Source organism: Sesamum indicum, linkage group LG2 (genome assembly GCF_000512975.1).
Source record: "Sesamum indicum cultivar Zhongzhi No. 13 linkage group LG2, S_indicum_v1.0, whole genome shotgun sequence".
Classification (NCBI taxonomy): Eukaryota; Viridiplantae; Streptophyta; class Magnoliopsida; order Lamiales; family Pedaliaceae; genus Sesamum; species Sesamum indicum.
Window position 1 is genome coordinate 6,473,092 of NC_026146.1, and position 9,817 is coordinate 6,482,908.

Below are 9,817 nucleotides of genomic sequence, written 5' to 3' on the forward strand. Positions count from 1 at the left end.
TTACTTTTAGGATACAACCATTTCACAATAAAACAACTTAATCCAGCTTTAATATTAATCTTGCTTTTCCCTCTGCCTTCTGCATGCAATACTGTAGTAAAATAATGATTGAAAAACTCCACCTAAAAGAAAATGATCAAGAACCCATGTCCCCGTTCCAAAACATTACCATCCTATAAGCAGTTGTCTCCTCCTTTCTAGAATCAACTTATGGGTTACACTTGCCACAAAAGAAATCATAATTCATAAAATATTAATGGACTGATTGATTTCTCTAACTAAATTGTAATGTCAACAGGACCCAAAGTCCATCTATCGCCATATCTCCATCTTTTCTTTTTAAAGCCAGTTGATTTTAGAGTTTTGTACTTTTTGGCTCCAAATATGGACTTGGGCGTTTTAATACTAAGTTATGGGTAGGGATCTCGTCGAAACCCCACCACGGTATCAGCGATTTTATTTAAAACAAAAAAAAAAAAGCATTTGTTGCATATCATTTACTTTTAGGTCCAAAAGTAGAATGAAACAGGTTTGTGGATGGGCGTGACATATACCACATAGAAGAGTCAATAAATACTTATCAAGTATGAATTATTACAACGGTACATATATATAGGCTCAAAATATACTTTTGGTCCGTAAATAAGGTTATTTGATATTTTTGTTTTTTATTATTTTTCAAGATAGTATTTTAGTTATGTATTTTTTTTTATTTTTGCAGTTTAATCCTTTATACGTCGAAGTTCATCGGTCTTGCTGGAAAAATACTTGTGTATCTCATGTGACTTTTTAATATTGGGGTTACTGTTTATAGTTTCATTTTTTTTCTACCAGTTTTGTGATTTAATTTTTCAGAGTGTGTTTTAGTCCCGCATCTTCATAATTATTTGTTTTAGTCTCTTTTTTTTCCATCGGAGTTCATCCTTTTTGCCGGTGAATGTGAACTCTGTTGAAAAAAAGAAGTGAATTTCAAAAATTATAAAGATATAGGACCTAAATACTATCCTAAACAATTAAAAAACAAAATCGTCAAATAACTCAAATTATGGGATAAAAAATACATTTAATAAAAATATATATCAGGCTATCACGTGTTCGGAATCCTCACCTGCTTGTTTGTCTAATTAAACAATTAGTCATTATCGACAACGACAACCAATTTTTATTGTATAAATTGATCCAAACCAAAGAGAAAAACAGAGTGAGAGAAAGAGGAGCGGCGAAAATGGATTTGATAGCATCCTTCCTTCTACTCCTACTATCTCTCATTTGGGCATATTTCCATCTCCTGAACTCCAACTCCAGGGACAGGAGATCAGCCAAGCTTCCTCCGGGTCCTTACCCCTTTCCCATCATCGGAAGCATTCTCCAACTTGGCCAAAACCCCCACCAAAACTTTACCGAACTCTCCAAAACTTATGGCCCTTTAATGTATCTCAAGCTCGGCAGCGTAGACACAATCGTTGTGTCATCCCCAGAAATCACCAAGGAAATACTACAAACGCATGATCAAGCTTTTCCCCTCAGGATGACCACAGCCGCAACCCGAGCACTCGACCACCACACGGCGTCTGTGGCCTTCCTGCCCATGGGCAGCCAGTGGAGAAACCTGCGTAAAATATGTAAAGAACAGATGTTCTCGACCCAACCACTATACGCCAGCCAGGGACTACGCCAAGAGAAGCTGCAGAAACTGCTCCAATATGTCCAAGAATGCTGTGTTAATGGCCGAGCTGTGGATATTGGACAGGCTGCTTTTGTCACATCCCTTAACTTCATATCAAACACACTTTTCTCACTTGATTTTGCTGATTATAACACGGGTTCGTCTCAAGAACTCGAGGAAATAATCCACAGATTGATGAGAGTGTATTCCTGTCCTAATCTTGGAGATTATTTTGGGTTTCTGGGGTTGTTAGATCCGCAAGGAATCAAGCGGGAGGCGGAGTTTTGTATGGGGAAACTGCTTGCAAATTTTGATAGTATCATTGATCAAAGAGTGGAAGCTTCACGTAAGTCTCAGGCAAGGAAATCTGATTTGCTGGAAGTGCTGTTGGAGATCAGCGAAGGAAATCAGGTGGAGTTGACCCGCAAAACCATGAAGCATTTACTGCTGGTTAGTACAATCCTTAAATTTTTTATTGCCCCAGGTGCTTGAGAAATAGACACTATAAATCAAATAGCAGTATATATGCAGCTTACCCTACAAAAAAATGAAAAATATACGTAATCTCAAACATTTGATAAATATTTTTTAATGAACAAATTAATACTAGATATGGGAATTTTTTTAGTTTTATTGAGTAATCAACCATAGTATATTTCTAAAAAAAATTGTTTTCTTTTTTATTCTTTTACTAAAATTTGTTTTCTCTTGTCAAGTGCTTTGTGTTATCAACTCATGTTTTCAAAATCAGTATCAAAATGCACAAATTTTTATGATAAATTTACAAAGTTTGAATATTTTGTGCAATTTTAATAAGTATATCGATGTACTTCATTTACTTGTTTGTGGATAAGTGCCTAAAAAAGTCACATGTTTTTATTTTCACATAAATCATTAATTGATTTTTATTGTCATTTAAAGTAGTTTTTGTATTTTTGGGAACCCTTTGAAGTTTGAAGTGCATTCGATTTATTACTTTTGAACAAATGAAATTTTTTTTATTATCATTTAAAGCAGTTTTTGTGTTCTTAGGAACCCTTTGAAGTTTGAAGTGCATTCGATTTATTACTTTTGAATAAATGAATTTTTTTTTTCTTTAGAATTCCAAAAAAGTGTATAATTAACTTTTTTGTTGTGATAAATAATTGTATTGATAATACTTAAAGAAATACATGCATTACCTATATTGCTACTCGCCAAGATGTGGGAACAAATCTTTTAAGATGAAAGGTGTACAAGTAATTTAAAAATAAACAATGAGATTGGCATCTAGACAACCGCTTTACCGTGTAGTGTATGATATTTTATTTTTGAAGTTCAAAAATAAACTAATTTGTGGTTGCGTAGTAGTGATTTTCAACAAATTTTACTATGATACACCTGCAAAGTTTTGGATGTCGACATGGACCAATATGGTGTTTCTGTACAATTTGTGCAAAAATTTTAAATGTATGACAATCAAAAGATGAACTTTAGAGTAAGTTACAATAATATTTTCTGAAATTTGGTATCATTACGAATACCTTCACGTTGGTTGAAAAAAATACTAATACCCCATTGATTTTAACGGTCATCTAACAATTAACTCAATCAGTTAGATTTCCATCAAATTTTATTGTGAATGGACCAAAATATCCTTGTAGATTAAAAATTATAATTTTATTTATTTTTTAAAATTTTATGATTTTTTAATGGACTAAGTATATAGTTTTTTTCATGTCTTTATAAAAAATGTCTTTATATTATACTAATTCTCATTTCATTAGTCAACTTATGTAGTAGTATTTCTATTAGTATTTATATGAATTATGTAATATTTGTATTTAATTAATTGAATTTTGAATATGTATGTTGATGTGTATTAAGTCTTTTTCCTTTACTAGAGACATTGACACTTAATTCTATCTTATGCTCTGGCTAGATAATTTAATTGTAGTGCCTTGTAAACAAGTTGACCAACAATTTGTTTAATTTTTCACTCAATTAACATAAAAGATTATTATATCATTAAATCAATTATCTTCAATTATATATATAAATTGTTAATCAATTAATAACTAATAACAAATTACCAAACATTAGACAAAGAATACATTCTCAATGCTAATCAACACAACACCTTGTAATCTTGTAGCCTCAAATTTATCACTTGAATTAGATCCGGCTGCATCAAAAATCTTTTGTCAGGTGGGTTTTGTTAAATTTTTGTCAAAATAGATTTTAATTAGCTCAAATCGTGTATTTATAATCAATATATTTTGCTTCATGTTTATGGATTCTATCTTTTATTTTGAAATGTGTTGTATTATTTATTTTACGCCGCACATAACTTTATGGGACCAAAAATGTTTATTTTTAGGTTTAATGGTACCAAAATACTATGAAATATTGGAAAACTAATTTTTCCTTCTTTTTCTCAAACTCACTTGACTTTTCCCATCAAAATTGCGGGGTTGACGGCCGTTAAGGCCCATGTGCACGGCACATGGGCTCTGCCATTAAGTTGGTACCAAAAATGCTTAGTTTTTGGTTTCATGGTACCAAAATCCGATATTGCAAAATTTGTGATACCAAAAACAAAACTGACCTTTTTTAATGGTACCAAAACACGATTTTGCCCAAAATTTTTCTTTGATCAAATTCAAATTCATAATTCAAAATGTACAGTAACTTGTTCTAAGTAAATTTGTTGTTAGGATTTATTTGTTGCAGGAGCGGACACAACATCAGTCACAGTAGAGTGGGCAATGACAGAACTTCTATATATATAAATTCTTATATATTAAAGCCATAGTATATCATATATTTATAAATTATAAATATAATTTGTATTACATTTCAAAGCTCCCATATCTACAAGCCGTGATCAAAGAATCCGTAAGATATCATCCTCCAGGCCCATTTCTGATGCGTCGCAAGGACGGAGATGATCTAGAAATCAAGAACTACGTCATACCCAAAAATGCCGTAATTCTCATTAATTTATGGGCAATTGGTAGAGATCCAAGAATATGGCCGAACCCTGATTCATTTGAACCTGAAAGATTTTTGAATGGACAAGTTGATTTCAAAGGGCACGACTTTGAATTGATCCCGTTTGGGGCAGGCAGGAGAATCTGTCCGGGGCTGCCACTAGCATATAGGATGGTTCACCTAGGCCTCTTTGACTACGTCATACCCAAAAATGCCGTAATTCTCATTAATTTATGGGCAATTGGTAGAGATCCAAGAATATGGCCGAACCCTGATTCATTTGAACCTGAAAGATTTTTGAATGGACAAGTTGATTTCAAAGGGCACGACTTTGAATTGATCCCGTTTGGGGCAGGCAGGAGAATCTGTCCGGGGCTGCCACTAGCATATAGGATGGTTCACCTAACTGTGGCCTCTTTGATTCACAACTTTGATTGGGAACTTGAACCAGGAATCACACCACAAGATGTGGACTTAAATGAGAAGTTTGGCCTTTCACTGAAAAAGGCCATACCTCTCAAAGCTGTGCCGACCAAGCCATGATTGTTGCTGTTGATTGTTGATTCATAGAACATGCATGGATAGCCTATGATTATAGCCTATGATTAAAACTATTTATTTAAGTACTTTTAATGAAGTGTGGCAATGTATAGCTTTATTGCGTTGATAAGTGATCCATATCACATGGATAGTCAACGATTGAAGCTATTTATAGAAGTACTTCAATAAAATGTCATAATGTATATATAGAATTATGGATGGGGGGGCCTTTACTTCTCAAAAGAAAGGCAAACTTATATTTTAGGTCTTGTAATTTTTGGTTATTAGTATTTTTGGTTCTGTAACTTACTCTATTTTCATATTTAGTTCTTTTTTTCTTATTTACGAATTTAGTACTGAATATTTCACTTGGCCCGGCTGCATAAAAAATCATCATTTGCACCCAATCCATATGTTGTTAATCACCACAGTGTGAATCATTACCCCCGACATGGGCAGCTGGGGTTTGCTTCTCCGGCACTGAAGGGACAGTCACAGCCTCAAAGTAATCCTGCACCCTCTCCTCACCATGAGAAATCCAATTATAATATTATGGCATAAACTCTTGCATACACAAGTGATAACTAACATCGTCAGGTAGTTTTGAACTTTGTGTTTTTGAATTTTCGGAAAGGGCACCTAATTTTATCTCCATCCATATGTCCGCTGACCCTTTGCTCATTTTATGAAAATCTTACGCCCATCCTCAGACTCCAGTGTAAGACATACCCTCCCGGGAGGTTTTTATTATACATTTATCTCATCAATTCCCGTAACATGATGATATATACTATTGTATTCACACGTGTATATATATATATATAATTTTTTAATTTGACGACGTACAAATTTATAAATATTACATACACTATTTAGGAGAATACATACAATTAACATGATATAAGATTAATAAAAAATTATAAAACTAAAATAAGTAAATTACAATTAATTTAATTAAACACAATAAAATATTAAATTAGTCTATCTGGTCAACCAACTTAAGTGATGATTGAGATTGTCTGTGGTTAGTAAGAATTTCTACAAAAAATTAATGAAATAAAATTAAAACAACTTGTACATATATATAAGTTTTTGTGTAGCGGGTTTTGTAACAGCATTTGAAACTCATAAGATAACTGTTGAAAATTAGCCGTTAGAATATGAAGTCGTTATCTTGTAATACAATCATTTTTTATGTTTTTTCGCAGTTTTTTCCATTGCCATTGTAACGACTCCTTATTTCACCAAAAAGCCATTATAAAAACCATTGCAAATTAGTAACGACCTATAAATTGTAATGATTTAAGATACATGAAAATCTTATAACGGCTACGATTCTGACCATTACAAACTAAATACATTTTTATTACCCTCTCAATTACGTCAGCACATCCAATCCATTACAAAAATGTTACAAAGGTCGTGTGTATTGTAACGGCCATACGGCCGTTACTAAAAAGCCGTTACAAATCCCAGCTTTTGTAGTGAGACCGTATATGGTAAGCTTCTCCAATTGTACGCAATGGGAGATATTGGAACCATATCCATTAGGTGGCCATAAACTCTTTAGAACACCACATAACATTTTCTTCTCAGTGGTACTCATGGTGAATGATGAGGCAGGCAAATAATACTCCCCCAACAAGTCTTAGAATTGAATGTAAAGAACTCTGAATCTTCATAACTTGGAGATCCTTCCTTGCATTGATGTTGTCTTTTGTCTTATCTTTAACGCCCAACAAGGTAAAGAGTATATTTTCGCACATATTTTTTTCAATATGCATGACATCGAGATTGTACCGAACAAATTCCCCGACCAATATGGAAACTCAAAGAATATACTTCTTTTCTTCCAAAAGGTTTCTACTGAGCTATCAACTTTTCTCTTTTTACCTTTACAATCGGCACCTTTTGTACTCAGTCTCTTTCTCAAATCTTTTTTATATTCAGTAGGCACATTCTCCAACTGTTGTAGCAACCCAATCTCAGAGAGTGGCACTGGCTTCTAACAATTCCATTGTCCCATCAAATGATACTTTATCCCTGCGTAGTCGATGTCCTATGGGTTAGAAACGATGATGGCCACAGTAACTAAACTTATGACCATTTTTAAAATATTCGGAACGTGTATCTTTACCATTTAGGACAATCATAAACACCTTTTGTAGGACAACCTGATATATTACTATAGCCTGAAAAATACTAATAGTCATAGTAGTCCATCATGCAATTGGAACATCTCACCTCATGAAGCATCATAAGTTGGCACTCCTGTATGCCACAACTCCTTTACTAAAGACTGCAGAAACACATCTATTTTATTTTTCGATCCCTTCGAACCATTAATGATAACAGATAATATAAGTGAATTTCGCTTCATGCAAAATCGAGGTGGTAGATTGTATGTTATAAAAACAACCGGCCAAATGCTATAGCTAACATTTATCATCTATGTAGATTGAACCCATCTGTGGCTAGACCAAGTCTAACATTACGAATATTACAAGCAAAAGAGGGATATTTCTTATCAAATTCTTTCCATGCTTGGCAATTTGCTGGATGTCTGAGTACTCCATCCTCTCATAAGAGAAGTAGTTTTAGTTGACATAAAAAATTTCTAATGTATTTATTTGCTACTTTCTCAGCTTCATCTTTGAATCTTCTTTCATCTTATATTTCACACTAATCTAATTTTGCATCTTCATCTATAAACAACATGTAATTATTGGGACAAGCATCAATGACTCACAAGTGAAGCCTAATTCAGTTGTGATCTTGTTGGCTTCATTGTAGTTAGTAGGCAAATTCACAGTATCAGAAAATGTGTCACTCAACAATTCAAGTAATAAATTCACCAAGTGGTTAGACCAACAACAAAAAAATTTTATATGCAATAATCGAGAAGCAAAACTCAACTTTGTCTGCTTTTTACATTCAGGAAACAAGTCAGTCTCAACATCTCACAATAATCTAAAGAACCTCTTTGTTTCTGCATTAGCTCCGTTTAGATGCTGATCATTTTTCACATGGTCATCTTTATTTGGAATTTCTATTACATCTCGTAACATGTTGGCTATGTCATCCCCATGATCATTGGTGGAGAATTCATTATCTTCACTTAGATGTAATGGAATGTACATCTCACCGTGGAAAGTCCAACATGTATATATATGATCAAATCCATCCCTAACGCAATGTAACATCACATCTTCAAGGGTTTTGCTAAATTGATTTCAACATTTCGAACATGAACAACTGACTCTGGAACCATATTCCTTCCCCAAAAATTCAAATTCTAAGAATGTTGCAACTCCATGTACATATTCATCGGACACTACAAGAAAACAGCTTGATAGCAATGAAAAAAATTAACATCGAAGTAATTAACAAGTAAAATTCTCATTGCTAGATCCCATTATTTAATACAAGAATTTACTTGCTAATATTTAGCAATGAAAGTTTACTTGCTAGCAAATTTAGCAACGGATTGTTTATAATATATATTAAGTAGTATAGATTAGCAATAAATATTTTTACATGCTAATTAACTCGACGCTAACTTTAGCATCATATGGACAGTCTACGATTGAAACTATTTATACAAGTACTTCAATAAAATGTGATAATGTACATATAGCATTATGAATGGGGCCTTTACTTCTCAAAAGAAAGGCAAAATTATATTTTAGGTCTTGTAATTTTTGGTTATTAATATTTTTGGTTTTTTAAATTACTCTATTTATATATTTAGTTCTTTTTTTTTTTATGAATTTAGTTCTGAATTTTTCACTCAATCCAGCTGGATTAGTAGTTTTTATTTTTTAAATTACTCTATTTATATTGTTCATCACCCAATTGTGAATCATTACCCTCGATATGGGCAGCTGGGGTTTGCTCCTCCAGCACTAAAAGGACAATCACAGTCAAATAAATATTTAAAACTTATAAACTCTCAAGCATTTTATAAGACATTTTGATAAGCTTGTAAATTTAGTCAAATACCCTCTTAATTAAAGGACCACCATCACCACCCTTTAGAACATACAAGACTGAAATTTCGATTTACTTTCTACATCATTGTGGGGAAAATATTTTAATTTCCTTACTCAGCGACAACTGCAATTTCATAACACTAAAAAATACCGAATCAGCTCAACCCGGCCAAATTGGGGACTCTGGTGGTCTGACTTCTCAAAATATTTAAAACTAAATACCTAATGTTATTAAATTATCTCACCCATATTTAGGTGCACTAGAAAAATATAATATTTTATCATAATTAATTATTATAATCAAAAGAAAAAAAGTTGTGACAAATACAAATTAATTATAGCTTTGGAATAGTCATTAGGCCTTGTTTCTGCAAATGCGGCCAAAACATTAGTCCTGGTTTGGTGAATAAAGATTAATCGTGGTAAAAATTTAAATTTTTACTTTAATTTTGTTTAACCATGATCAATTGTACTGATTTAGCGTGATTTTAAAATTGTGATAATTTATAATGTAGCAAAAAAAACTCAATTTGTTTTTGTACGGCATACCTTTGTTGCTATCACAAAAATAAAAGACATTGTCAATTTATTGAATTTAATATTTTATGTTATTCTACATGTACTTATATATCTTAAAAATACTTTA

At 32.6% G+C, this 9,817-nt stretch overlaps 1 pseudogene; it reads left to right on the forward strand.

Annotated features, from left to right (window-relative positions):
* LOC105155492 lies at nt 1,192-5,224 on the forward strand (annotated as a pseudogene).